Genomic DNA, 24,738 nt, shown 5'->3' with positions numbered 1-24,738 from the left:
GTGGATCAGCGATCATCACTACACAGTCCTCTGCAATATCAGCTGATGTAGCCTGCCACTTCTGACGAGCTTGCAGACTTGGAACATAGAGCCGGATGAAACAGGCCCAAAAGCGCTGGCATCTGAAGACACATGACCCAAGGGCTTACTGTTGAGGATCCCTTCTACCTCAGTACGTATGTTGAAGCAGTTCTTCAGGAACAGGTTGAGCATCGACTGTGGCATAGAGTGCGCTCTTAGCTGAGCGTATCTCCCTCTCCCACAGCCCCCCGAAGCAGGCATTGATTGGCCATCGGCCGCACCGGGAGATTTCCCGGTGGGCTGATCTATTTGTGTGGGCTGAATGGGTTACGGCTGCACTCTGGTCGAAAGGTTCTTAGTATAGAGATCACATGATTGGCCCACTTGTGTGTCTTTCATATGAACACTGGCCATTCACATCCTTGGTATTTGACTAACCGACCCACAGAGAGGACAGAGTAGAGAGATCACATGATTTGCCAACTGGTTTGTCTCTCATCTGAACACTGGTCAATGACATCCCACTATGGCCCACTTCAATCCTATCATAGAGACAGTGTCGGTAGTTAGCTGACTTATCCACATTCCACTAACACAAGCGGCATACTGTGTATAAAATGCAGCTTTAGTTTAACTTACAGACTTGTGACTTACTATACAAGACATCTTGATGACAGCCATGCTCCACCCTCAACCTTTAGCCATCTTGCCATCAGGAGCCTGGCAGCCTTTTTGAATCAGTGAGTAGGCCTACATTATCATACTCTCTTACTTACCACTCAGCTGCAGTGAGGGTATTAGGGGCTGGTATGCAGGGTTTTGTCAGTGGGTAGAGCTGGCACACATATACTGAAGGCAAGGCAAGGCAGCTTTATTTGTATAGCACATTTCAGCAACAAGGCAATTCAAAGTGTTTTACATGAGACATGAAACATTAAAAACAGTTAGAAAACAATTAAAAACAATTTCAAAGCATTAAAACAATTAACAACAATTTAAGATCATTAAAAGACAAGAATGAAATGTACAGTGCAGTATAAGAATTTTAAAGAAAGAGCAGTTAAAAATAGGTCATTTAAAGAAAGGCAACATTAAAAAGATATGTCTTCAGGCTGGATTTAAAAGAACTGAGAGTTGCAGTGGACCTGCAGTTTTCTGGGAGTTTGTTCCAGATATGTGGAGCATAAAAACTGAACGCTGCTTCCCCCTGTTTAGTTCTGACTCTGGGGACAACAAGTAGACCTGTCCCAGACCACCTGAGAGGTGGTCTGGGACAGGTCTAAGATAAAAGCATGGACAAGTTTTTCCAAATCCTGCTGAGACATAAGTCCTTTAACCCTTGATATATTTTTAAGGTGATAATAGGCTGATTTTGTAATTGTCTTAATGTGACTTTTAAAATTCATGTCTGAGTCCATGACTACACCAAGATTTCTGGCTATGTCTGTTGTTTTTAACATTGTCGTTTGAAGCTGAGTGCTGACCTTTGATCGTTTCTCTTTTGCTCCAAAAACCACCACCTCAGTTTTTTCTTCATTTAATTTAAGAAAGTTATGGCACATCCAATCATTAATCTGTTGAATGCACATATTCAGTTGTTGTATTGGGCTATAATTCCCTGGCGATAAGGTAATGTAAATTTGTGTGTCATCCGCATAACTAAGGTAACTTATTTTGTTGTTTTCCATAATCTGAGCCAGTGGAAGCATGTAGATGTTGAACAGAAGAGGCCCCAGAACTGAGCCTTGGGGAACTCCGCACGTCATATTTGTATGCTCAGATGTATAATTACCTATAGACACAAAGTAGTCCCTATTCTTTAAATAGGATTCAAACCACTTTAGTACTGAGCCAGAAAGACCAACCCAGTTTTCCAATCGGTCAACTAATATGTTGTGGTCGACTGTATCAAATGCAGCACTGAGATCAAGTTATACTAAGACTGAAATTTTGCCACTATCTGTATTTAAGTGGATGTCATTAAAGACTTTGATAAGAGCTGTCTCAGTGCTGTGGTGTGGTCGAAAACCTGACTGGAAGGCATCAAAACTGTTTTTTAGTGATAAGAAAAGGTTGAGTTGTTGAAAAAACGCTTTTTCTATGATTTTGCTTAAAAATGGAAGGTTTGATATTGGCCTAGAGTTGCTCATTAGTGACGTGTCTAGATTGTTCTTTTTTAGTAGTGGCTTGATGACTGCAGTTTTTAGGGCCTGTGGAAAGATACCTGAGAGCAGAGATGTGTTTACAATATTTAGAAGATCAGAAGCCAAACAATTCGAAACACTTTTGAAAACACCCGTTGGTAGAATATCAAGGCAACAGGAGGAGGTTTTCAGATGTTGTATAATGTCTTCCAGGTTGTTATGGCTGATCGCATGAAATTGTGTCATATTTGATTTTGTTTTGTGTGAACACTATGACAACACATACTTGATATGGAAGCACTGACTGTTTGTCTAATTTTCTGAATTTTGTCTGTGAAGAAGGAGGCAAAGTCATTGCAAGCCTTGGTAGACAACAGTTCAGATGCTATTGGTACTGGAGGGTTGGTTAATCTATCGACAGTAGTAAACAAAGCAATTGAATTATTATTGTTTCTGGGAAGTTTATGCCACGACACAGAGGTCCAGGGTTCGAATCCGAACTGTGACGATTTCCTGCATGTCTTCCCCCTCGCTCTCCCCTTTCTCACCTAGCTGTCCTGTCAAATTAAAGGTGGAAAAGCCCCCCCAAAAAAAAGCTTTTCGTCCACCAGCCAAATGGCTAATGAATGTTAAATTGTATTTTTGTGGCTGGTGAGTCAAGCAAATCTACCAATGTTGAGTGCAAGGATGGTTGCTGTCTGGCTGATTTAGGATCTCAAAAGTCCAGGGCTGATTTTCACCCCAGTCCAACCCTGCTCCGAAGTGGGGAGCTGCTGGGGGGGTTAAGGGTAGGGAGATATTCTGTGGTGCAAGGTGCTGTTGTAGTTCATTAGACATTCCAAAGACGGTCTCATGGAGTTCTCGCTCACCTCCCATGAAATTTGTCCCCTGATCAGAGAACAGCAGGCATTCCTCTGAGGGCAATAAACTGACGAAGAGACATCAGGAAAGGACCTGTATCAATAGAGGTAACGAGGTCCAAGTGCAACGCCCTGGTTGTGAGGCATTTGAAAATTATCATCTCTTGTCCTGGCGCTGGCCCACTTTGATCTTGAATGACACAGAGTTCTAATTGGGACATAGAGGGAAATCGCTTGGGCGCGACTCTGGAACGGGCCATCAGGAATGACAGATGCACTTCACCGTGTCTGTCAGTGGTTCGGAGGTATGCCCCTGAACCATAAGCCTCTTATTCTTCATTTTTAAAGATTATTTTTGGACATTTTCAGTCTTGTTGACAGGACAGCTGAAGACATGAAAGGGGAGAGAGGGGGGGAATGACATGCAGCAAAGGGCTGCAGGTCAGAGGCGAACCTGGGCCCGCTGCGTCGAGGAGTAAACCTCTAAATATGGGTGCCCCCTATACCAACTGAGCTATCTGGGTGCCCACCATAAGCCTCTTCTGAGACATTGCAAAATATACATGCACCTCTCTCTGAAGACTGAAGATATCCACATCCTTCAACAAGTATGGTAGGGTGACTTGAGGTAGGACTTCTAGTTTTTCTTCCAAGGCTTTCCACTGCTGCAGAAGTTCCTGCAGTAGTAGTGGATCATCCCAACCCTTGTGTTTGTCCCAAAGGTGTCGGAGAATTATTTTAGCCCTGGTGGTGTAGGGTAGGATGAACCCTAAGGGTTCATACTGACTCGCCAGTACCTTGTAGATATTACACATTGTGGGGACACTGTACTCCACCTTGCAGATGCAAAAAGGGCTCGTTGTTTGTCAACAAGGTGCCTCGCCTCAGCAATATTGGAGACACTTTGGAGGCAGTTATCCACATAAAAACATTTCTCGACTGAGATCCTCACCTCTTCGTCTGGCTGGCTGTTATCAGAGACATGGTGTTGTAAGGCAAACGTGGCACAGCAGGGGCTACATGTTGTACCAAACAGTAGCACCTGCCACTCGTACACTGCTGGAGGTCCTTCTTGAGTGACATCTCGCCAAACAAATCTGAGCAGAGCACGATCTTCTGGGAGGAGGCAAACTTGGTGGAACATGCCTCTTATGTCTCTGCTAACTGCAACGGCATCCCTGTGAAATCATAGCAGAATTCACAGAAGTGATGCGCCTAAGGTTGACCAAGGCAGCAGATGGTCGTTTAGGTTCTACCCTCGATACTGATATGAGCAGTTGAATAACAGCCTATTCTTGCCATTAAGGCTCACCATATGGTGAGGGATATACCATGCCTCATGACCTTCCTCGGCTGGAGCTTCTGGTCCACACTTGATGTCAGAGCTTGCCTTGATAAGTTTCTCCATCTCCACTCTGTAGGCTTCTGCCCATCGCCTTTCTACACTTTGTAAACTGGGCATGATGGCTTTCTTTTTACGTAGAATGCCATCAACCTCTACTCTGTTGGTTTTGGTCTCAAGGATGCTGATGGCCTCTGCCTTGAACGAGTAACTAGTTTTTCGCTTCTGAATGGGACAGTATTGACCTGCCATGACATCAGCCTTGTGCGAATGTCAGGAGGTCCACCTGGAGGTCCCAATCTGACAGGTTCAATGGGAGTGACAAGATGGGGATGGTCACTCCCAATGAGAAGCAGAGGCTTAACATTTGTGAGAGTCCGTATTGGAAGGCCAATAAGGTACTTGTAGGTGCTCCGAAGTTGCTCCATGGGGTAGGTTTGGGCAGTTAGTCGAATGTGAGCACTGTTGAATGCACCTATGATCTTATATTGGGCCTTTGGCTTTGACGGCAAAAAAAAGGAGAACGACACCAATGCACCATGGAGGGTCTACACATCCTCTCTAATTTTGCATAGTGGTAGGGTCTTGAGTCCCCAGTACACCTAGCTTCTCTGCAGCATCTAGCAACAGCATAGTTCTCTCTGAACCGTCGTCAAGTATGGCATAGGTGTTGATCAATTGGTCACCATGGTTAAAGGACCCGACTGCCTTCAGTGGGTCAGTCTAGATACAGAACCTCTGTTGTGCCCCTTGTGCCATGGCTTTCCGCTGCCGATGTTGATGCTGCATCCTTAGGTGACCTCATATCCACCTCATGCAGCACTTTATTACTTGTTCCCTTTGTGTGCCCTGATGGTACATCTGCTTGCTCAGCAGACGAGCAACATGTGAGACACACTGTAGTTCCATTTCAGCCTCATGGCCTAGTGTCTTCAGCATTCCCACAAGTGACTGTATCTGGAGTGCAAACTTCTCAAATGCAGCAATGTCTGGTGAGTCCATCACAGCAGCAATACACCTCAGCGCTATCTGATTTGGTTGGCCAAACTTGTCATTTAGGGCAGCCATTGTGTGAGGAGTTAAGGTAAGCATCTGCTATTAACCTGGTCTCTTATAGTTGCAGGTGATCAACCAACACTTGGTATTTAAACAGCTCAGATACATAATTTGGGTCCTGACTTGAGAAGTTGCAGATTGTTGGTTGTGGCCCACGGTAACTTGGCTCCGGGACGTTGGAGTTATGACCCTGAAGTAATCTGAAGAGCAGTGGCTGTATCCATGCCATGCCTTTAATGTTGCTGTGGGTATGTTGGGTTGCAGCCAAGCTCACTCTGTTGACCATTATAAGCTCAGGCTCAGTTGGATGTAAACTGTGCGGCAGAGGCTGAATGGGCTTGAACCAGGGAAGTGGATAATGGGCAGTGTCATCCCATGGCCTCGCAGCAGGAGGGGCCCCATGTGCTGAGTGATTAAAGCAGCTGGTGAAATACCAAGCACAGTACATCACAGTTAACACATGCAAACCTGCAGAGCAAAACGTCTGCCTGACCCGCCTTACAAAAAATTGGAAACATCTGTACATCATTTAGGAAAAACATAACAGATGCCAAGGAACAAAATCATCCTGTAGAGCCGACATTCTGTTTTCTATTTGTTCTCCATCTGTCTTCATCATTCTGAAAACAGAACACAATAAATGTTGAGGGTGACTAATTTTAATGTCTGCCAACTATAAGAGAAGTTACCGAACATAGGTAGGGTAGGAATATTATTTAAACAGCATTTAGCTGACAAATCTGGATCATTTGAATCCATCCCATAACAATCTAGGCTGCTCTAACTGCAAATCAAGGGTCCCCAACAATGTGAAACTAATAGATGTTATTATTTCACCATAAACTAAATCTTAAAAACCTAAAACATTCTGGGCTTTAAACCCGTATCCCAATTTGCCATCGAGGATCGCATTGCCAGTTGAACATGATAGCCAGTTCTTATATTACATCCGAGAAAATGTGTCATGAAGAAAGTGTTTTTAAAATCATGTTGTTGTTAATGCCGTTCATGTGCAAACTGAAATATTTGGACAGACATTTCTTTATTCATTTAAACTGAAATGAAAGTACACAAGGATAATCAGTTTCATGTAGTAAAAGTACATGTTGCACAGTTAAATGTTTCAGAGACTGATTCCTGATTCTTTGTAACATTATTAGATGAACTCCTAGACTGAATTCCTTTCCTCATACCTGTTGCCAGGTGTACTTTATGTGTACCACCTGGCAACAGGTCCCGCCTCAACCTGCTGGGTCACATGTTTGTCTCAAAGCATTTAACTGCACATGAAACTGAAAGTAACATTTTCTAGATTTAAGTCAAGTAGTATATGTACTGTAGGTAAAGTTTCTCTGTATGAATCTGGATATCATTTTGTACATAGCCTACAGTATATATTTGATGTGTAAACACATAAAGTAAAATAAATGCATAAATAGTTTAAATTTTGTTTGTGTCCTCCCAGTTTCCAAGCATACCTCAAGTGTTGAGGTGTTGGAGGGAATCAAGGCTGTCGTGCTGCCCTGCCGGGTACCATGGTTACCTGAGGGCACCAAAGTGGTGTGGAGCCACCACGGTTCCAATCCCTCAACCATCCACCAGCGTCAGAAACAAGATGAGCCTTATCTTCAAAACCAGCATTTCAGCGGCCGAACATCGATGTCAGCTGACGCTCTGAAAACCAGAGACTTCAGCCTCACTCTGAAAGAACCTCACCGCTCTGACAGCGGACTATACTTCTGCACCGTCTGCAACAATGAAAATAAAATGATAATGCCACGGTACCCGGTACAGCTGCAGGTCACAGGTGAGAAACAAACCCTAACCCCCATACTGTAAATTCAGGGCAAAGGTCATAGGTCACTGCTGTAGATATCTGTATCTTGTCCTAGCCTTAAAACATTATTACGTTCCAGCTAGGGTGGCCTTAAATGGAGATAGTCTAGATGGAAACAAGGGTCCACGTGCACCCCCTGGCTTTTTTTATGCCACCTGATTTTTTTAAAATCCTTAATGTGTCTATTTTCAGAATCTGCCAGGTACCAAGCTGAAATAATGTCCCAAAGGCTTCATTTTTAACCCTTTGCTGCACCCGACCGGAACCCGAAAAATCTAAAAAATTATATAGAAAGTGGCATAACATTTGAAGTAAACAACATACAGAGACAAATGAACACATTTTCCCATGCAATTCTGACCCTAGGAATTTAATGGAATGGTTATTTTTAACATTTGACAACATATTGACCCTATTTCTGGACAAATATAGCAAAAAATGGTCAAAGATGTGTAGAGGATCAACAATTTTTTCGTTTTCTCAAGCGCATAGGGTGATATATTTTCACACCCTGTTATTTCTTTATCATTCAAGTGTCTAGTTTAAGATTAAATTGGGTACCAAGCTGAAATAATTTCCAAAATGCTTTATTTTTAACCCTTTGCACCAAACCCGAAAAATCTAAATATGATATAAAGTGCCATAACTTTTGATGTAAACAGCTTACAGAGACAAATGGACACATTTTTCTATACAATTCTGTCCCAGGGAAATTGTTATTTGTTATATTTTAAAACATCTTGACCATCTATGGTCAAAAACAACAAAAAAAAGCTAATTTGACAATGTTTTTATTATACTAATAGCAGCCTGAAATAGGATTTATTTTAACTTTATACTGCACCTATCCCAAACCTGAAAAAAAATATAGAAAAAATTCCAAAAAGTTGTCTAAGCATCAACTGCCAGTTTTGGAAAGTTGGGGCTTTGCATTTGGCAGTTGGTGGCTGTCGATTGGTACCTGCAGATCGCCATCTCCCACTACTCTCCCTTTGGGAAAAATTTCAGTAAGTATTTAAAACTATAATTAAGATATATATATATACACATATACCTTTGTATTCATAATCTTTCAATAATTGCTCAACAGTTTTTATTATAATCACAGGCTTTCGGAAATCAAATCTGTATTCTTGACTAGCAGTGTTGGTAGCTTAGTTGGTAGCTAGCTAAAGTTTTTGTTTTATTTTCAGGCTCAATACTTCATACATACTTACCATGGGGAAATTAAAACATTATAACACAGCTGAAGGGCCTCCAAAGAGGATTTGTTCCCTAACATGTATTTTAGTAGTATGGTAATTTTACCACGCTCAAAGCATGCAAGGGTGGGCCAAGCAAGAAGCTATCATATCTACACAGTATCCGAGATATGAGACTCTGTGAAGCAGCCAGTTCACCATACCGCATGATGGATATTTGTGAATAGATTCCATTAACATTAGAGGACTTGCCTTTGGATATAATTGGCTATTACCAAAACTGCTATAAAAGCTTTACAGGGGAAATAGATTGTTTACAAGTGTCAAAGGATTATAAATCTGGTGAATCATCATCATTGAAAAAGGACTCTCTGCGCCATGTCACATCTCTGTCAATTCAATCTGAAGGAGCTCCAAGAAGGTATTCCTTCTGGTTTCCCAATCAAAATCCAAGTTCAAGGGCAAAACTGAAGAGCTCACAAAGTTTCAGAGTTGGAAACACAGGGAATCAGCCTGTGAAGTTATTGAACCTAGGGCACGGGAATTAAAGAAAGAGGCTCTTCATCTCAAGGTGCAGGGCAAGGACCTTTTTGCAATGGAAGCTAAGTATCATCCATCATGCAGAAACAACTTCAACACAGAGTACCAAACCCATGAGCGTGGAAGGGAGAGGGCAGAAAAGGCGGCAGACAACATTGACAGCCTGCAGGCCCAGAAGATAGCAGCACATAACAAAGTCGTATTGTGTGGTAAAGGATTACAATCTTAGGAAGGTGATTGAATGCAAAGAGGTTGTCCAGCTAAGATCCATGTGCAACTTGTAAATGAAGACATTGGAAAATCAAGGTTTTCCTAATCCTGTATATCGCAGTGAGAAATTGGCAAGACAGTTACAAGGAGACATCTCTCATGAACTCACATTCTCCAAGGTGCAACACCGTGGGTGTGTTGAGTCAAACCTCATATACAGATCTAGCATTACTGTAGATGAAGCAGTTGGATTTGAGTACAAACATGGAACAGCTGACCAACTTCTACAAGCAGCACTCACCCTCCATTCTCACATTATAAAAGCATTCAAAGAGTCAAAGGAGCTACCATGGCCCCCGACAGCACAGGAGCTAGATGCTGTGAAGATGGACGTGCTTCTTCCAGAACATCTTGTACAATTTCCTGCTTCTAGACACTTGAATGATGAAGAAATAATAGGGTGTGAAAATATATCACCCTATGCGCTTGAGAAAACGAAAAAATTGTTGATCCTCTACACATCTTTGAAATTTTTTTGCTATTTTTGTCCAGAAATAGGGTCAATATGTTGTCAAATGTTAAAAATAACCATTCCATTAAATTCCTGGGGTCAGAATTGCATGGGAAAATGTGTTCATTTGTCTCTGTATGTTGTTTACTTCAAATGTTATGCCACTTTCTATATAATCTTTTAGATTTTTCGGGTTTCGGTCGGGTGCAGCAAAGGGTTAAAAATTAAGCCTTGGGACATTATTTCAGCTTGGTACCTGGCAGATTCTGAAAATAGACACATTAAGGATTTAAAAAAATCAGGTGGCATAAAAAAAGCAGGGGGGTGCACGTGGACCCCTGTTTCCATCTAGACTAAGAAATATAGTATTCCCTTTTGGGTAGCCTTAAATGGAGAAAACGGAACGTTGTCTCTAGGGTGGCCTTAAATGGAGAAAACAGTGCTCCCTCTACGGTGGCCTTAAATGGAGAAAACTGAATGTTCCCTCTAGGGTGGCCTTAAATGGAGAAAACTGAACGTTCCCTCTAGGGTGGCCTTTAATGGAGAAAACAGTGCTCCCTCTAGATGTCCTTAAATGGAGAAAATGTGATAATCCAGTGTATCCAGTTCAAAGGTAGTAAAATCTGAGCCTTGTATGCAAGGCAACACGGTTCCCAAAACCCCACGGGCTTGGACCCCTAATAAACCTTCACTTACTCATTAGGGTTCTACATTCTTTTGGGGTTTAAACCCTAATGATAAATACATAAATAATTGGGACATCATTTTGTGTGTGTGTCCTTCCAGTTCCCCATGACTCAGATGTTGAGGTGTATGAGGGGGTGAACTCTGTCGTGCTGCCCTGCCAGATATCAAGCCTACCCAAAGATACCAAAGTGGTGTGGAGCCGCTTCGGTTTCAGTCCCTCGACCGTCCACCAGCATCAGGACTACGCTGAGCCCCATTTCCAAAACCATCTTTACAGCGGCCGAACATCGATGTCAGCTGACGCTCTGGAAACTGGAGACCTCAGCCTCACTCTGAAAGATCCTCACTTCTCTGACAGCGGCATCTACACCTGCACCGTCTACAGCGATGAACATATAAAGAGACAGACAATTGTGCGTCTGCAGGTCACAGGTGAGGAACTAACCTCAACACCCCTAATGTTCATACAGGGCCGAGTTCAGGGTTCACTGCTGTGGATACAGATTAGAAACCAAATGCAATGTGGATATCCAATCTGGATACTGTGTTCACAACTTTGTCGCTAGCGAGTTATGATATAAAAGTTCCAATATTATAATAAAGATTTGTTACATGAGGAGCCTTAAAGGCTGAGCCACAAATGAACTGAGCAACAGCTTCCAGTCTGTCACACCTGGGATAAGAGTCTGATTTGTGGGGGTCTCAGGCCTTGTTGAAGAGGCAAGCTTCAAATAGGAAGAATTTTTGTGGCTTCAGGTTTTGGTCCTGATGGACCACAGCCTCCTGCCAGAGGGGATGGGTTCAAACAGTTTGTGTCTGGGGTGAGAGGGACTGGCTACAATCTTTCCTGCCCGCCTTAGAGTCCTGGAAGTCCTGGAGAGACGGCAGATTGCAGCCAATCACTTCCTCAGCAGAGGGGATGATATGCTGCAGTCTGCCCTTGTCCTCGGCAGTGGCAGCAGCGTACCGGATGCTGATAAAAGTGGTCAGGATGGACTCAATGATGGCGGTCTAGGACAACATGTCTGTACATTATATCTAGCACCATGTAAAGCTCATGATGACTATGTTGCCTACAAAACTGTTCACTTTGTCTTCTGGGGCCTACATTAACATATGCAGTGTTTTGGGGAGGAAGAGGGACATAAGTATATAAGTGATATCTAAAACTAAACAACTAACTAAAAATGTTTTTACAGCATTCAAATGTTAATCTATGTATCTAGCTTTGGTTAACTTTAATTTCATGTACTGTATATCTGAGTACATTAGGTAAATGTGTCTCTGTATATATGTAAATCTCTTTGTGTACATATATACTTTAAAATAGTTGAGAAATCCTTTTGTTTGTGTCCTCCCAGTTTCTGAGCATGCCTCAAGTGTTGTGGTGTACGAGGGTATAAAGTCTGTCATGCTGCCCTGCCAGTTACCAATTTTACCTGAGGGCACCAAAGTGATGTGGAGCTGCTCTGATCTCCATCCTTCGACCATCCACCAGCATCAAGTCGGAGATGAGCCTTATCTTCAAAACCAGTTTTACAGCGGCCGAACATCGATGTCAGCTGATGCTCTGCAAACTGGGAACCTCAGCCTCACTCTGACAGATCCTCACCACTCTGACAGCGGCGTCTACACCTGCACCATCTACAGCAATGAACTTAAAAAGAGACAGATAACTATACATCTGCAGGTCACAGGTGAGGAACTAACCTCAACACCCCTAATGTTCATACAGGGCCGAGGTCAGAGTTCACTGCTGTGGATACAGATTAGAAGCCAAATGCAATGTGGATATCAGAAATGGATACTGTGTTCACAACTTTGTCGCTAACGAGTTATGATATAAAAGTTCCAATATTATAGGAACGATTTGTTACATGAGGAGCCTTAAAGGCTGAGCCACAGGTGAACTGAGCAACAGCATCCAGTCTGTCTCACCTGGGATAAGAGTCTGATTTGTGGGGGTCTCAGGCCTTGTTGAAGAGGCCAGCTTCAGATGGGAAGAATATTTTTTGTGGCATTAGGTTTTGGTCCTGATGGACCACAGCCTCCTGCCAGAGGGGATGGGTTCAAACAGTTTGTGTCCGGGGTGAGAGGGACTGGCTACAGTCTTTCCTGCCTGCCTTAACTATGCTGCAGTCTGCCCTTGTCCTCGGCAGTGACAGCAGCATACCGGATGGTAATAAAGATGGTCAGGATGGATTGATGATGGTGGTCTTGGACAAAATGTCTGTACATTATATCTAGCACCATGTAATGTTAATATACTTAACTTGGTTTTGTTTGTGTCCTCCCAGTTTCCCAGCATGCCTCAAATGTTGTGGTGTATGAGGGTATAAAGTCTTTCGTGCTGCCCTGCCAGTTACCATGGTTACCTGAGGGCTCCTTAGTGGTGTGGAGCTGCTCTGATCTCCATCCTTCGACCGTCCACCAGCATCAAGACAAAGATGAGCCTTATCTTCAAAACCGAATTTACAGCGGCCGAACATCGATGTCAGCTGACGCTCTGAAAACTGGAGACCTCAGTCTCACTCTGAAAGATCCTTACCACTCTGACAGCGGCGTCTACACCTGCACCGTCTACAGCAACGGAAATATGATGGGCAAGAAAACTGTACAGCTGCAGGTCACAGGTGAGGAACAATACCTAACCCCCCCTACTATATTTTTATCAGAACTGGACACTGTGTTCCCACGTTGTTTTTAAACAAGAAAAGTGGAAAGCTCATTGTGGGACTGGCTCTAGTGGCTGTAATTCTGCACCAAGGCTGAATTTCGGGAAAGAAACTTCAGGTACAGTATTAGGAGACCACTAAGGTCTATATAAAAGAGACTTCAGATACAGTATTAGGGGACCACTAAGGTCTATATAAAAGAGACTTCAGATACAGTATTAGGGGACCACTAAGGTCTATATAAAAGAGACTTCAGATACAGTATTAGGGGACCACTAAGGTCTATATAAAAGAGACTTCAGATACAGTATTAGGGGACCACTAAGGTCTATATAAAAGAGACTTCAGATACAGTATTAGGGGACCACTAAGGTCTATATAAAAGAGACTTCAGATACAGTATTAGGGGACCACTAAGGTCTATATAAAAGAGACTTCAGATACAGTATTAGGGGAACCACTAAGGTCTATATAAAAAGCATCCAAAGAGCATCATGTCATGGGACCTTTAAACACAGTGAGAGAGCACAGGTTCCAAGTTGAAACCCTAAACGAATGCCTTTGAGCTTTAGACTGGGTAAACCCAGCCCGATCTGCCATGAAACCTGTACATCTTTCTATCCTGCTTCCGTTACAAATCTGCGGGAACCAATCACAAACTGGCTTCTCCACCTGGCCACCTGGCGCGCTATTGGCGGGTTTAACACGATGATGATAGAGAAGCGACCAAGCAGCTTCTTGTTTACATTCAACATGGCGGCCACTGAAGCGCAGCAACCCGTTGATGCTGCTGTTGCTGTTGTTTTAAAAGATTACAAAGTTTTCTCTGAACACAGAACAGAAACTTGCCCTGGAATAATTCCTACAAAAGAAGGATGTGTTTGCCTTACTACCGACCGGCTTTCGCTCTGCCTCGCTCTGCAAAGTACGTCACCCAGCTCGTTGCTCTGATTGGTTGAAGGACTATCCAATTGCGTACAGTCATTTGAATTATGCCCGTTGAACATGCCTCTTGTGCAGTAGAAAATACAGAGCAGACTCCACAGACTAATGTTCAATCTTAAAAGATTGAGCTTGGTCTGTTGATAGCCAGACTATCTGAGTTTATTAATTCCTTTAACAAAAACAAAACCAACGTTATGCTTAAAAGTCACATGCAAACAGAACAATGTATTGACATTTTATTTCTGCATTCTTAACCCATCCTAGTATTAGGAGCAGTGAACAGCTACTGTATGTATACAGCGTCCGGGGAGCAACTCCAGGTTCAGTGTTTTGCTCAGGGGTAATTGCTCAGGGGTAATTTGACATGTGACCTGAGGAGTCTGGGATTGAACCGCCAACCTTGTGGTTATTGGGCAACTCCGAGCCACAAGCCACCCAAAATTAACTTTCGGTAGGACACCAAACTCGAACCCTGTCCTCCTGAGTGAAAGTCCATTGTTTGCATGATCCACCATCATTCCCTTATCAGTGCCGGCTTGTTTTTCTGATGGTTGTGCGTAGCAAAGCACTCGTTCTTAAAGGTCTTGTTACGATTCACAATCTCAGGAGATTACATATGCCCATGTCCTTGGCAGTGGCAGCAGCGTACCAGATGGTGATAAAGGAGGTCAGGATGGACTCGATGATGGCGGAGTAGAACATCATTTTATCCAGTTCTCGCAATACATCCATGAAAGCTTTAATAAGATTTTTTTAGGATTATGTAAAGTTTGTTTTGTGGCCCACAGAATCGTCCACTTCCTCTACTTGGACCGGTGTTCTCCTGGCTTTCCTGGCTGTCCTGGTCCTGGTTTTGGGCCTAGCTGTTGCCATTGTTTTAGGTCTAGCAGTTTATTTTTGGTACAGAATCATCACAGGTATGTTGTGTGTTGTAACAGGACCTCTGAAAATCTCTAGTACAGTTTGTTTTTGTTTGTGCAGCTACTGATGTGTTTGCTATCCTCTCAGTCACCTGGGTGGAAGTGGAAGAAGAAGAGATGTTTGTCAAGCTTCCTTGCAAAACCAGAGCCCCGCTGCCTGAGTATTTATCAGTGAAGTGGAGCCGCTGTGCCCCCGAGTCCATGAAGGTCCACGAGTATCGGAACTACACCAACAATCCTGTCACACAGGACGAGTTTTACAGCCACCGCACAAAGATGGAGATGGAGAAAGATCCACGGAAAACTGGAGACTTCAGTCTGACCCTGATGTACCCCTGCTTCAGGGACAGTGGCACTTACATCTGCAGCGTCTACTTGAACAGAGACATCTGGATGCAGAAAGTAGTACAGCTCCGAGTCAAAGGTCAGTACTGTCGATACCAGTCACTGGTTGTCAGTATTATTGCTGCTGCTGTTTGTAAAAATTAAAACTGATGTGGTTTGTTTTCCTCTTAGTCGTTGACAAGGTGGTGGAGATCGGGGAGATGGCTAAATCTGTTACCCTGCCCTTCAAAACTAGAGCTCAGCTGCCTGAAGATGCAACGGTGGAGTGGAGTCATTTGGGCGGGACGCACGTGACGGTCCATGTGTATGAGAACGGCGAAGACCAGCTTGACAAACAAAGCACCATGTACAGAGGCCGCACAAAGACAAAGGAAAACCTGCTGCGAACTGGAGATCTCAGTCTGATGATGACTAACCTGACTCAAAGAGATCACACTTCATACGTATGCACTGTGTGCAAGGATGCAGACATTATATGGAGGAGGATAGTGCACCTCAAAGTCAATCGGCAATAGAAAGGGCGGAGCGATGGGCGGAGCTTCTGGTGCTCCAGAAGCCCCTAATGTTTTTTCCAAAGCCCCAAATCTTTTGGGGTTTTAAAAATAACTTCAACTTTGTGTAATTTTCCCTTAATCTGACTGGACTGGCAAATCAACACAGCAAAAGTTCTCTAAAAAAAAAATAGGTTTCAATTTTAGTAACGCTGTTCACGCCAAATTCCTACCCAATGTTACGTAACTTGAAATATAGAAACATCTGAATGGTTGCCCCTTTTTTAGGTGACAGGAGTGAAAATGAGTCCATTTGTTGTGTTCTGGTTTCAGAATGACGAAGACAGTTTGAGAACAGTAACAGTGCTGATCTATTTTTGCAACATGACTGAAGCGTGGTGTCGTGATATCATACGTCCATGGTTGATGCTCCACGCCCCTGACCGGCAGCTGATTGGACGAACGCGTGAGGTGGGTCTGGCTGCTTGAGAATTTCAACTGAGTGTCATGGTGGCTCGTTGAGAATAAGATCTCGTATTTTACGAAAATAGTTCCCCCAAAACGTGTTTCTAAAAACATTTTAAGTGAAAAATAGGCCGTGCAGTAGCTGAATCTGTCTTCAATTCAGATTAACAAAGGTTGGATTTTCGTCTAGTTCTACTGGATAGTTGTGTCGTGTTCAATGGATTAATTTGCATTATTGCGTCAAAAGACAGGTATTCATATTCAAGGCATTCACCTTTTCAACTTCTTTCCAAGAGAAAACATCAGCAGGGGGCAAAAAAAGTGCATGCACTGCGGAACCCATCATTAGCTTGTGTTTACCTGGGGAACATTTATACTTGTGCACCTTTGTGATAGCAGGTGGTGAAATGTTTGGTGAAAAAGCATTTCACTGGAATTCCTTCATGGAAGAGGAGACTCTCATTCAGACACATTCAGCTCATTTGGGATTCTGGAGACCCAACCGGTAGGCACATGGACATTGTTGTCAGTTAAGTGTTTATTTGTGTTGGGAATTGAGACCAATTGTCTAATTTGATAATTATATTTGGGAAACAATGATTGATGGCAAGCTACTTGACAATTGTTTATTTTCATATTGTATTTGAAACGCATAGTTTCAGTTAATATACTAATACCATATTGTTTGAAATTTGAGGCAATCTGTGTTTGTTTTTGCTGGGAGAAGTTTCTGCATAGACTTAATTAATTCTAAAAGCCATTCATAATATGACTACATTGAGATTATATATTTAATTTGAAATGACTTTACTTTAAGTAATGTATATTTCTTTTTGTGTTTTGCCTTTTTAAAGGTTATCAACCTAACTAACTAACCAACTAACTAGAATTAAATAAAATAAGTCAGAAGACAATTGCGTTTGTCCCTTGCGTCCTTCAGTCTTTAAAGAGGCCTTTTTCTAGTGATGGTGAACTGAAGCTTTCTGAACCAGTAAAGCTTTCAATCCAGTTGTATTGAAAAAAGGTTCAATACTCGAAGCTTGAGTATTCTATGAGGACATCTAGGGGTGAAAGGAAGAATAGCATTGTGTAACAAACCGTTTCACAGATGATCCTGGGACGCGTTATGTCCCAGTGTATGGTTTGTTAATTCTATTAATAAAAATATTAGATCACTACAAAAATAAAAGTTTCACAGACATTAGGCATGAATGTCATTTGAGTCGAAGATGAGTACATGTTGTGTATGAATTCATGGATAAATAAATAATGAAATAAATAACTAAGCCTATTTGTGACCTTGCATCAATGAAAATGCCATTGCCTTCTCCACAAAATAAAACTATAAAGTTAGGATTTTGGTTGAACATTTCTTGTGTTTGTAAACAAATGCATCAATTTTTGAGGGAAATTAATGCAGAACACATTGCACATTGTACACACGTTTCTGTGCTTATATTGAGTAGCCTAGAGCCACATTGTCTCCTCAGCCAAATAGGTGAGATAGGCAGTGCAGAAGGCGTAGGCTATATGAGCAATCTAACTGACACGTAGTCTACTGCCCGTGTGGTGTTTTTAGAAATAGTTTGTCAATTGATTGGGGCAGTGCTTTGACAGTGGCAAGGACATACTTTGGGACAGTGATGGTGCTTCTGGACAATAACTGTGCTCGTGGACAGGTCAGGGGGATATTATTGTGCTTGGTGACAAATGTTTGTGGGATTAGACCTCAAATGTCATTTTTATTCAGACACAGAATTTATTTTCCACTGTTCCAGGGCTGAGCCTATTTCTTTTCTTACCTGCAATAAACTCTTTACTCGCTATAAACTTATACTATAATAATAATCATAATTATAACTAATCTCTCTAAATATTCACTAACTCTCCTACTGCAACAACCCACAAATATGCGCCCTGTGTTGTATTTTTAAAGCTTTGAAATCAACTTCGAAGTGGTCACGTGGGTGTGTGTGAAAGAAAGCTTCGGACATCACTGGTCACGTGATTATCTCAAAACAAATCAGTTCAGTTTTATTTTGTCATTGCTACATCATAACAACGAAATATTGTTAGAGCAAAAACAATCAGACAGGCATATAATTTTAAGCTGTTCACCTGTTTGCCTTATCTATATATGTCCCCATGAAAAGAATTTACCCATGACTTTGTACCTAATTTAATTTAACTCCCCATAAATACCCCTAGAATGACTTTGTACCTAAGTTAACTTCCCATAAATCCCTCTAGAAAAACCCCATAAAGTGCTATGTCCATTAAAGTGCATGGTGCAATCGATAAATCGTAATATTTTTGCAGCAATGTCCAGGTCACAGGTATTGATGGTGTATGGGCAGAGACATTATGTCACAAAACAAAGCTTCACTCCAAATTGGTTCATTTCTTCGATACATACCTCGAAGCAGGAGGTTCACGGGTAACAGCGCTACCTTTTTCAAGTTTCAGCAAAGAGCTGAAGTGTGAACCAGTGGCGGCTGGTGATAATTATTTTTTGGGGGGGGCACTTATTTTAGGTGGGGGGTGGCAAATTAATACAAAGCAGTACTTTGAAACTGGGCAAAACAACCAGCACAACTTTTATTTAAACAACTATGTATTTAAAAAGAGCTTTCAAGATTCAAGTTACAAACATAAGATAGTGACTCACTGAGTTTTTTTTAACTCACAGAGTAACTTGACTTAACTTTAGGGTTATTTTTGTTTTCCTGTCTTCATTTAACTCGTAGCTTGGGCATGAAACAAATTGCACCCACAACCAGTACAACTTTAAAACTTGAGATTATGCAAAATAATCTTTTACCAGAAGTCTAGCATGGCTAAACTAAATGATTCAGTATGGTAATCAAAATCAGTTTGGTAGATAGGCCAATTAGGTTCAAACCCAATGTACTCAAACCACAACTTAAATATCAAAAACCTGACAAAGAAAATAAAAATATAAAACCAAATTAACCAAAAACTGAGATCTCTTATTTCATAGAGATAACCAGGGGAATACTAAATCAGTCTGTTTGTTCAACCCTGTTTCATTAGTTTGAGTGCACTCAAGTTCCTACCACCACCTTAGCAGGTAAAACTCCTCAGAGAATAGAGTAGGGAAACGACGGGAAAATCCTGTGAGTAGTGGAGATGACGATGGCGAAGGTCCAGTGAGCGGTAAGAAGATGGTGGTGATGAAGATGAAACCCAGGAGGCAGTATGACGGCGGTGACTTGAGCAGCACAGTTCTGTCTCCCAGTAGAGTCTCACCAAAAAAAACACAAAACCTGAAGAATAATCACTCAATTGTCCATCGTAACAGTTCACTTGTGTTTCTCCTCAAGTTACAACATATTATATATTATATTAACATATATTACATACTACACATTTTAACCACATTTCACTTAAAAATTTTAGCTTAAACTCTGTTATTTGTCCATCTTACAGAAAACACAGCAGTTACAACTAAAGGACGGAAATACCTACGTGTCTAGCTGAATTAACCAACAGCTAAGTTAAAATTTACAACAACAATTTCAATATTAACCATACTGTTGAACGAGAGTATGTGAAAATCCAAAAACAATTAAAAATTATTTTCCTGCTTTTTGAAATATCTTTGCTTTTTGAAATGTATTTGTATTATTCCAAAAGAGAGCTAAAAATATACTTCTGCTTTTGAAATGTATCAGCTCAAGAACAGTGGAGACTGTGCTTCTGCTTTTGACATGAGTTAACCCAAAAACAGCTAGAATATATTTCTGCTCTTGAGACTATAATACTGCCTTTGATTTTGGTGCTAATGTGCCTTTAGAAATATAATCATGGTAAGTTTTTGTGCTACTGATATTACTATAAACATGCTTAGAGACATTTTAGTGTGAGTTGCGGTGTGAAGCTGCCTATTTGACCCCGCAGTCGGAAAGAGGAAGTGTCTGCAAGAGGCTTCAGATGCATAAGTTGCTTTGTGTAACTGTCTGAACTGTCTGAACCTGCACAGCTGGAAAGAGGAAGTGCTGTTGGGGCCCTGTGTACAGGGGTGGGCTCTGGGTGCACATAATGGGTGAAAAGGTTACTGCTCTGACCTATTGATCAATGCAGTCAAACTGAGCCGTTAGATTCTATGTTAGATAGCAACATGCATATGTATAAAGGAAATATCGCCATATGAGATGTTTCTACGTATATCCAACCTGATGCTTGCTTTAAGACTGTATTACCATGTAAGGTGAAACAAATGCGATTAAACACACCTTGCTCTGATGGGGGGTTGAACCCCAAGAAATGTACATATAAAAATGGGTGCTTTGCTGAAAAGCACGCTCTCTCTCGCGCTCTCCCTCTCTCCCTTGGGCTCGTTTTCGTGTCTTAGAGCATTTTTTGAGTGATTGAACTTTGTTAATTTTTCCATTTATTTTGTTTGCTTGTTAACTTTTTGCTTTTTTAAAAAAAACAATAAAACCACCTGTGTTCGTCTTGAGCAAGGTGACCCAAAAAGCCTTGAGTCCTTTTTTGCTTTTTTAGAAGACTTTCTTTCCTTTTTTTTTCCATTTTTCCTCTTTTTTTTGCCACTTGCTTGCGTGAGCGGGGACCCCCCCGAAAGGGGAAGTGGGGGCCTCCTCTTTAACCGTGCGGTTTGCAGCAACCCTGGGGACCGACCTGACCAGCAGACCTTTGATTTTCCAGCTGAGTGGAAACCTCTGGGACCACGGCAGAGGCAGCTGTCCGAGTGTGAGTAATCATTGTAATAGTTTGGTTATAAAGGTCTTCTGTGTGCTGTGTATTTCACATACGGGGGACATCTAGGTTGTCAATCAAAAGCCTCTTGTCTCGTCATCGGGTTTCCACTGTAGCGAGAACCCGCCAGTGCGGGGGTGTGTGTGTGTCTCTTTAAAAATAATCTAAGAACCATAGGGAAGTATCTCAATTGATTCATCTGAACCTATTCATTGTTATAATACAATATTTATAATATTTGAACCTCTAATATTTTAATACCTACAGTATTAAATATAGGGAAGTATCCGAAACAACTCCTCTAATATAGATTTAACCATCCGCCCCGCTGACAGTATCTGTAACAGCTGTACGGCAAAAGAGGGCTTAGAGGGCGAGGGTTATCGGGGGAAGAAGGGGGGTTGGCTTTAAAAGAAAAAGCGATACTATGCCTCGATAACTGTCACATCGTTCCACAATACCCTTTTATCAGGTTCATCAGGTTAGTAGCTAATTCCGACTGTCTTTAAAACACAAATCAAGCAACAATTCTCAAGGTTATCAACACCGATAGTAGTAATTTGCTGTTAGCTAGCTAGCAGCTAAGATAACTCACCGAAATATTCAATTCACACGCCGTTTGGACGGGGTCGGCAGCTCCACGACGTTGTATAACTTCTCTTTCACGAATTTCTCCTTGTTTATTGTTGCTAGTTTCCTACTTTAATCAAAGTGGTTAGACCATTTCAGCAACACAAGAGCTACCTGCTGGCGCTACTATTGTGTCCACCTTCTCTCTCCAGTACCGGCCAGAGGAAGAGTCGAATGACAGGTGTTGAGAACCAATCAGATTGGATAAAATAACCTCTCGTCTCCAATTCTGATTCGCCAGGGACGCAGCAAGGTGCGTCCGGAGGAGAATCTTTAAGAAACCAATTAGAGACCAGCTTCAGGTCACATGCTGGCCGAAAGTTTAAGCAAAGAATTTCTAATAAGGGAAGAAGTTCCACTCTCTCGTTACTTCCTGCTTCTGAACTGGTTGCAGTTCCACCAGAGTTCCATGTAGGGGGCGCTCACAGGCCAGTGCAGAATGAATGGGACTATGGAGCTATACGCCTCAGAATCCAATTTTCTCAGGATATATTTTTTTGTCTAGTAATTTGAATGTTGCATTCGAAAGGGGAGGCAAAGAAAATACACACTGCTGGGTGTTTAGATTTTTTTAGTCGGTTTTTTGTTCTAAAAAGCCTTTTAAAATGTCAATGACGTCATACACATATACGGCCGGAGATACTGCTTTATGGTGAGCTCGGAGTCCCTTCCTTTGTTCTCTCGAGGCATCGACAACACAGCTGACAGGTTAGACTCTCCCTGTTAATACAACACAGCTGATAGGTTAGACTCTCTCTGTTAATACAACACAGCTGATAGGTTAGACTCTGTTAATACAACACAGCTGACAGGTTAGACTCTGTTAATACAACACAGCTGATAGGTTAGACTCTCTCTGTTAATACAACACAGCTGATAGGTTAGTCTCTCCCTGTTAATACAACACAGCTGATAGGTTAGTCTCTCCCTGTTAATACAACACAGCTGATAGGTTAGACTCTCTGTTAATACAACACAGCTGACAGGTTAGACTCTGTTAATACAACACAGCTGATAGGTTAGTCTCTCCTTGTTAATACAACACAGCTGATAGGTTAGTCTCTCCCTGTTAATACAACACAGCTGATAGGTTAGTCTCTCCCTGTTAATACAACACAGCTGATAGGTTAGTCTCTCCTTGTTAATACAACACAGCTGATAGGTTAGTCTCTCCCTGTTAATACAACACAGCTGATAGGTTAGTCTCTCCCTGTTAATACAACACAGCTGATAGGTTAGTCTCTCTCTGTTAATACAACACAGCTGATAGGTTAGTCTCTCCCTGTTAATACAACACAGCTGATAGGTTAGACTCTCTGTTAATACAACACAGCTGACAGGTTAGACTCTGTTAATACAACACAGCTGATAGGTTAGTCTCTCCCTGTTAATACAACACAGCTGATAGGTTAGACTCTCTGTTAATACAACACAGCTGACAGGTTAGACTCTGTTAATACAACACAGCTGATAGGTTAGTCTCTCCTTGTTAATACAACATAGCTGATAGGTTAGTCTCTCTCTGTTAATACAGATGCTAGAAAGATGTTTGCTGATGTTTTAAAGACCACACCAAAATATTCACTCTGATATTCAGGTTCTGCTTCGGATGCCGTCAAGCTGGATCTCCGATGATAATCAGTCCTTCACTGACCAATCAGCATTCATTAGCAGAATGCTAGCGTGTTATGGGCTACAACGACTCACCCTGTAAGAAATCAAAAGGACATAAGTACTCGTTCCTTCAACTTTCGACCTATAATCCATGTTGAACTTGCAAAAACTACAATCAAATCTGAGGTTTCTCAACAACAATCAGGCGAAAGAGACATTTAGCCGTCTAGCTCCATAGACTCCCATTCATTTAGCACTGGACCACGATCACCCCCAGTGGAACTCTGGTGGAACTGCAACCAAAATCCGGTACGACGGGGCTGGATAGGGAGTGGAACGGCTTTCCGTAGACCGGCTTTGGTTTAAGGACTCACATACACATCAATTTGGCCGGCATTCCTGCAGCTAAGAAACCGGAGGAAGCATATTGAAACATAGAAAATAGTTAACCGATTTAAAGCCAGTTTTTATTAAATGCTGAGGCTCTTACTACCAGTTAGGAGTATACTATTTTTTTTTATTTTTCATTTTTTATTTCATTTTTATATCATTTTTGTATACATTTATATTTACGGAATTTTGATGGGGGCGGCGCCCCAGCGCCCTCTATTGACAAGCCGCCACTGGTGTGAACCATACACAACTTGACATGCATAAAGATGGGCATCGGCCAGCTTTTTTTTCAAATGCAGCGCTGCCTTCCCAGGATGCTTTGCGGGGCGCGTTAAAGTCGCTTGGTGTCACCCATAGGAATAAAGTGGAGTGATAATAAAGGAGCGTTGCACGGCCAAATGGATCTGCACTGTGAGAAAGAGAAAATGTCGGCTTTACAGGATGATTGGGATTCACTCCTCTTTACGTAAATGTTCTGTCAATTCAACCATGTCTGAATAAAGGTGGTTTCAGTCAGCCACCTGTTGCCACCGCTTCCATTGTTTTCAGTTTAAAAGCCACGGCGAAGAGAGAGGGAGGCAGCTGCAGAATAACGATGATTAATCCCCTTGAGGAATTAACAAGTAAGACCGGTGGGACCGGTCCGTTCTGGGAACGGCAAGGATTGCAAGTGGATTACGTGTATAGAGCAACGGTTTATACATTGTCCCATACTAGCACCATAAAATCTCGTATTTTCTCTGCTTTTATATTTTTAACTGTTTTTAACTGCTCTTTAATGTTTAATTTATCATACTGCATGGTTACTTTTATTCTTGTATTTTTATATAAAGCACTTTGAATTGCCCTGTTGCTTAAATGTGCTATACCAATAAAGCTGCCTTGCCTTTTTGTCGCCTTTTTTGACGCATTTTTCAATGCCTTTTCGACGCCTTATTGTCGCCTTTTTCAACTGTTTAAAGACTCTGTTCCCTTTTTAAAGGCATATTATGCAACTTTTCCAGCTTTGGTCCCCCTACAGGTTGTGGCATTGGAGCTGTAGTACCAATCAACCTGTGTCGTGTTTTCCAGAGTTCCTGTTTCCTTAGTGTGCTTCCTTCAAACGTTTGT

This window comes from Perca flavescens, chromosome 20 (assembly GCF_004354835.1).
Source record: "Perca flavescens isolate YP-PL-M2 chromosome 20, PFLA_1.0, whole genome shotgun sequence".
Classification (NCBI taxonomy): Eukaryota; Metazoa; Chordata; class Actinopteri; order Perciformes; family Percidae; genus Perca; species Perca flavescens.
The sequence above is the reverse complement of the archived record's forward strand: the minus strand, read 5'-3'. Positions refer to the sequence as shown.